The sequence below is a fragment of the Corylus avellana genome, chromosome ca3, assembly GCF_901000735.1.
Source record: "Corylus avellana chromosome ca3, CavTom2PMs-1.0".
In the NCBI taxonomy this organism is placed as follows: Eukaryota; Viridiplantae; Streptophyta; class Magnoliopsida; order Fagales; family Betulaceae; genus Corylus; species Corylus avellana.
This window is the reverse complement of record NC_081543.1, coordinates 32,354,509-32,360,615: the sequence shown is the minus strand read 5'-3', so window position 1 is coordinate 32,360,615 and position 6,107 is coordinate 32,354,509. Positions and strand designations below refer to the sequence as shown.

General features: G+C 36.4%; 1 protein-coding gene across 1 annotated transcript in view; it reads left to right on the top strand.

Annotated features, from left to right (window-relative positions):
* LOC132174438 (probable leucine-rich repeat receptor-like serine/threonine-protein kinase At3g14840) overlaps positions 1-6,107 on the top strand; it is a 47,458-nt gene that overhangs the window by 18,300 nt on the left and 23,051 nt on the right. The gene's annotated exons all lie outside the window — the stretch shown is intronic.

The window sequence follows — 6,107 nt, the reverse complement described above, 5'->3', positions numbered from 1 at the left end:
AAGACAATCAAGCAAGCGTGGGAGATGAAAAAATTGTTGAGAAGCAGTTGGAAGGGTCAAATCTTCCTCCACGTGTTATTAGTATCAAGGATACTAACAGGCCAAAAAATAGATGTGGATAGCAATGAATGGGTGCGCAACAATATCTTCCACATTTGTGTAGAGCATCAAGGGAAGGCTTTGAATTTAATTATTGACAACAACAATGGTATGAATATGATTTCTCAAGAGGCCATAAACAAGCTGAAATTGCCTATAGAGAGGCACCCAAAACCTTACAAGCTAAGCTGGGTAGATGATACTTCCATACCCGTCAAAGCATGGTGCTTGGTATATTTTTCTTTAGGCAACAAATACAAGGATGTTGTACGGTTCGACATTATTCCTATGAAGATATGTCATATTCTTAACTTCAACGATAAGAGACTAGTTAGATTGCGGGTTCAGTCGTGAGAGTTTGAGCCCCTAGACTGTACCGGCTTTATTGACACCAAAGGATGGAAGTTGAAGCATGTGCGGTGATAGTCGTGCTATCAACAAAATTACGGTAAAATGCCGTTTCCCAATTCCCTGCCTGGACGACATGCTTGCTGTTCTACATGGCTCTACAATTTTATAAAAAATTGATCTTCGTAGTGAGTACCACCAAATATGTTTTCGCCCCAATGATGAGTGGAGAACTACATTTAAAAGCGTGGGATGACTTATTAGAATGGTTCGTCATGCAATTCAGCTTGACAAATGCTCCAAGCACATTTATACGGGTCATGAACCAAATATTGAGACGCAAAGTTTCCATGGACTAGCTTCTTTCTACCGGTGTTTTGTTAAAAGATTTAGCTCCATTATGGCCCCCATAACAGAGTGTACTAAAAAGGGATCATTTCTATGGACCATAGCAGCCTAAAGAGCTTTTGACACAATAAAGAAGTGCCTCACTGAAGCTCTCATACTACAATCACCCAATTTTGACTCTCATTTTGAGGTAGCATGCGATGCCTCCCATCTTGGTTTTGGCAGTGTACTTAGCCAAAATGGTCACCCCATAGCTTTTTACAGTGAAAAACTGAATGAAGCCAAAAGGCACTACTCAACTTATGATTTAAAACTTTATGCAGTAGTGCAAACATTGAAACACTAGCAACATTACCTTATCCATTGAGAGTTCATCATACTCTCATATCATGATTCCTTAAGGCTAAACTCTCTTATTTGTGTATATGATATAATTGTGACTATGAGATGAATTGAAGCTCGTGTAAGTATTTTATGCCATGCATACATGTAAAATACAATGAAGATAAGTAGATTTTGAAGATATGTCCTTGTGTCATGAGCTATGATTAAAGGTGCAAAGCCCTATGGTCCAGTTTAGCTATGATTTGTCATTGGATCTAAAAAGCCAGCTAAGTGACTAGTGTAGTCATGTATGCATGGTGGTCACAACTGTACGTCATTGTTAGTATCATGGGCCACTCGGGGTTTGACCCAGTCAGGCTATATGATAATGGCCACTAGTTTGTTCACATCGGGCACCAATGTTGTACTAGAGGTTCTTTTGAGAACACGCAAATCCTATCAGGAATGAGTAAGGGCCTGAATCAACTATATGGATTTGAGCTATGATGGTATGATCACATTTATCATGTATTCATATATCTATACTGCATTACATATTCTCTTACTCATATCAACTACCTTACATGATGTGATATTTTAATATGGAAAAACCTTATTGCAAAACTACGAGTTCACAAATTATATAATTGTCTTTCATGTGATTTTACCTCACTAAGTGGTGGACTTATGCTTGATCTTTCTTTTCACCTGTGGAACACTTTTGTGCTTGACAGTTAGTCAACAGCTACAGGGTGATGCCTTGGAGATGCTTTGTACTGGTAGAGGATATAGTCAGGATCATTTTGGAGGTTCTAGATCTAGAATGGTTGCAGTGCATATGGAATAATGATGAGTACACGCATCATGAGATGATTGATATTATTTATTTGGTTTACGTTATTAAGACTCGATCATGATGTTTGATGTCCTTTTGAGACCTTGTTTATGTTTGGAGTTTCTTTAGTATTGATGTTTTGAGGATATTTTGGAATTGTATTGCTTTGGTTTTTAAGTTAATTGCTTTCGGAGATTTAGTATTTGCTCTAGATATTTGAGGATTAATGGATTTATTTAGCTACGCTATCTTACTTTAAGTTACAATTATTCCACTATGTTTGTTAGTTAGATCCATTGGGACTTATTTGCTTGTTGAATGAGTCGTTGGAGGCGCTCCAAGTTAACTACATGTTGGTTAATTTCTTGGGCGCATTACATTAAATCTTGTCAATTAAATAAGTTGTTAACTCATTTCTAGTGGGACAATTTTTTTCTTTGTTAAAACAAGTTCACCATCCTTACTTTTTTTTGTGTGGGGAATTACCACCTCCCTGCTTTTCAGGAGTTTTTCAATTTGAACTCAAAAGTTTAAAAATTGGCAATCTACCCCCCTAATGTTTCAAAAATTTTCAATTTAAACCTTCCATTGTCAATTTTTAAACTTTAGAGTTTAAATTGAAAAACCCTTGAAACTTCAGGGGGGTAAAGTGAATTTTTTCCTTTTTTTTTTTTTTTTAATAAACAGTTCCCTATCTACAGTAGTTAAAGGTTAGTGACCCATACCAAAATAGGATTTAACAATTGTACATTACCAAGCTCATCCAATATCTCGAGCCGAATTAATTGCTCAATTTTATCGTCTTTATGCTTTTGATTTCTCATATAATCTTTTCATGAGATATAAACCAATTAAACTATTGTACATATGGACTGGTTTATAGCTTTATGTTGGAACAAATGACTCATATTCTCTCAAGCATAAAGAGTAGTACTGAAACTGCTGGCCCATTGGGTGTAATTAAGTTTATGTGGGCCTGGGACAAATAAGTTGTGGAGGGTATTTTAGAGTTTTTCAAAATACTTACAATTAGGGTTTTCCTATAACTATGTTATGTTGTAACCCTAAATCATTGAATAGTAAAATATAGTCGCATTCTACTGTGGACGTAGACACATTACCGAACCATATAAATCTGTGTCTTGACTCACTCTTGATCTCTCTCTTTTCAATCCCATATTATTCATCAGTGTTGTGCACGATAACAACAATTTGTATCAGAGCCAAGTTCTACAATAGTTTGGATTGGCACATCTTCTACGAAATTCTACGTGATGAAGTTCAATGGATCCGATAATTTTGGGTTATGGTAAAGACGTGTCAAAGATTTGTTGGTGCAACAAGTAATGGTGAAGGCATTATATGGGACGAAACCAGAAGGTATGTCGGACATAGATTGGAAGGAACTTGAGGCTAAAGCAGTAGCTACTATTTGGCTTTGTCTGGGGGATGTGTTAAGTGCCAAAATATTCATATTTTAGCCTTTAAACTTATATGTGTTAATTCTTTAATGTTGTTAGTTTATGCCATTTTATTCATTTTCTGTATTTTTCTGTGTGTTTGTAGGCCTTTGGAAGAAAAGGAAGAAAACCTGAAAGTATTGAGCTTAAAGGGCAAATTCGGGAAAAGCTTGAGGGTCTGGTAGTGCGATCGATCGTAGGGGACCTACGATCGAGCGTACTACAAGCGGAATGACCAGACGAGCGCATGCGTGCACTCGTGCGCACACAAGGAGACTCGACACAGACGTGTGATCGAGCGCACATGGGCTGCGATCGATCGAACTCGTGCACTGGAGAACAATGAGCTATGGCCAGAATGCCCTTTCCTTTCATATTAGGGTATTCCAAGTCCCACTTGTAATAGGACTAAACCCTATGAATTTTCTAGTTTACTAGTGTAACAAGGACTTCTAAAGGCCTATAAATAGACCTCTTAGCTTTTAGGAAAAAGTGTGGAGAAAGAGGCACATGCTCTGGAAAAGAACTGAAGGCTAGATCAAGAGGAGTTTGGGTTTTTCTTCTCTTCCACCTTTTATTTTTGTTATGTAGTTTATATTTTAATTAGGGCTAGATTGAAGCCCTAGTCATGACTAATTATGATTTCAATATTGACATCTTTGCTACAATTATATTTTGGTGTATTTAACTTGATTAATTACTGTTATTTTGAATTTCTCATATATGTTTGCCTGATCAACATATGCATGTGGTATGGACTAGTTAATTAAGTCAATTTGGATGATCCAGTCCTGGGTTTAATAAGAGTAACAAAAGAAATCCACACTGAGTTCTTGGGTTAATCAACATGGGGAATTGGAGTAGACATCCATGCCCTATGCCTCATGTGTTTGTCGATTTCCACAAATTTATGCCTTCTTAAAGAACAACTTAGTAGACACCCATGCTAAATCTTTTAAGAAAGAAAAGAATTAGAGTAGATACACATGCCTAATTCGTTGCTTAGGGAGATCAATAGCTTAAGTAGTAAACACCAATACCCTTAGGTTGGCAAACATTAAATATGCAAGTATGATTGGCACATTGACATATTGTTATCTTAATTAGTCTGATTAGTGGTGGATATCAAAACCCTAATCCTTTTTAGTTTTAGTTTAACTTTTATTTTATTTCTTTATATTAAATTCAATCATGAAAATTGAATTTTATCTTTTAATTAAATAGGAAATTACTTCTAAACATAATTTAGCAATCTTCGTGGGAATGATCTCGTAATTACTTGCTATACTATCGTTTGATCTTGTACACTTGCGAGTAAAATGTACTAAATATTATCTATTAATTTAGGTAGTATTTGGCACAATAGGATGACGTGATGTATCATGTCATGGACGAAGAATCTTCGGCGGCAGCTTGGTTGCAACTGGAAAGTCGGTATATGTCAAATTTGTTGAAGAAGAAGATCTATCTAAAGCAGCAGTTATACAGCTTGAAGATGGCGGAGGGATCAAATTTGAGCCAACACATCAACGTGTTCAATAAGATAATCGGCGATTTGAAAAAGGTTGATGTGAAGTTCGAAGACGAAGACAAGGCATTGATGCTATTGAATTCACTCTCAACTTCACCTACGTATGAGAATTTGGTTACAACTTTGACGTGGGGGAAAGAGTCCTTGGAGTTAGAGAACGTTACAGAAGCCTATTGGCTTTGCATTACAGGAAGAAAATCAATGATGAAAGTTTACAAGGAGAAGGGCTAGATGTAAAAGGTAATCAGGAGCGTGAAAGAAGTAGCAACAAAGATGGTTCGAATGGAAAGAATTCTCGGTCAAAGTCCAGAGAGAGGAAGGACATCAACTGTTATAAGTGCGGGAAGAAATGACACATAAAGCAGGACTGTCCAAATCGAAAGAAGAACAAGGACGATAAGAATGAAGGTTCCTTAAGGTCTCTGATTGTAGTGGAGGACAATTCAAACGATGCTGATGGTGATATACTTAATTTTGCATCAAATTCAAAGCATCCTATGGATTCTTGGATTCTGGACTCAGCATGTTCGTTTCATTTGACGTCCAACAGAGATTGGTTTGATACCTACAAGTCAATTAATTATGGTATAGTTATTATGGGTAATGGTATACATTGTAAAATTACGGGCATACGTAATATCAGGATTAAGATGTTTGATGGTGTGGTTAGAATGTTATGTGATGTTAAACATGTACTAGATTTGGAAAATAATTGGTTTTCATTGGGTACCTTAGACTCAAACGTTTATGGTTATAAGTCTAAATGTGGATTAATGAAGGTGACTAAGGGTGCGATGGTAGTGATGAGGGGGTAGAAAAGTTCAAAGAATATCTATAAACTGCTGGGAAGTACAATTGTAAGTGAAATCGCCTTTATGGAGTCTGAGTCCGATTGTACTATTTTGTGGCATATTCAATTGGATCATATGAGAGAGAGTTTCATAATAGAAATCTGTTAAAGAGTGTCAAAACATACAGGCTTGATTTCTGTAAGTTCTGTGTTCTAGAGAAGCATAATCGAATACAATTCAAGATAGCCACACACAAGACAAAGGGTATTTTGGACTATGTTCATTCTGATGTTTGGGGACTAGTGAGAACAGCGTCATTAGGAGGACATATTTATTTCGTGATTTTTATTGATGACTTCTCCAGAAAGATT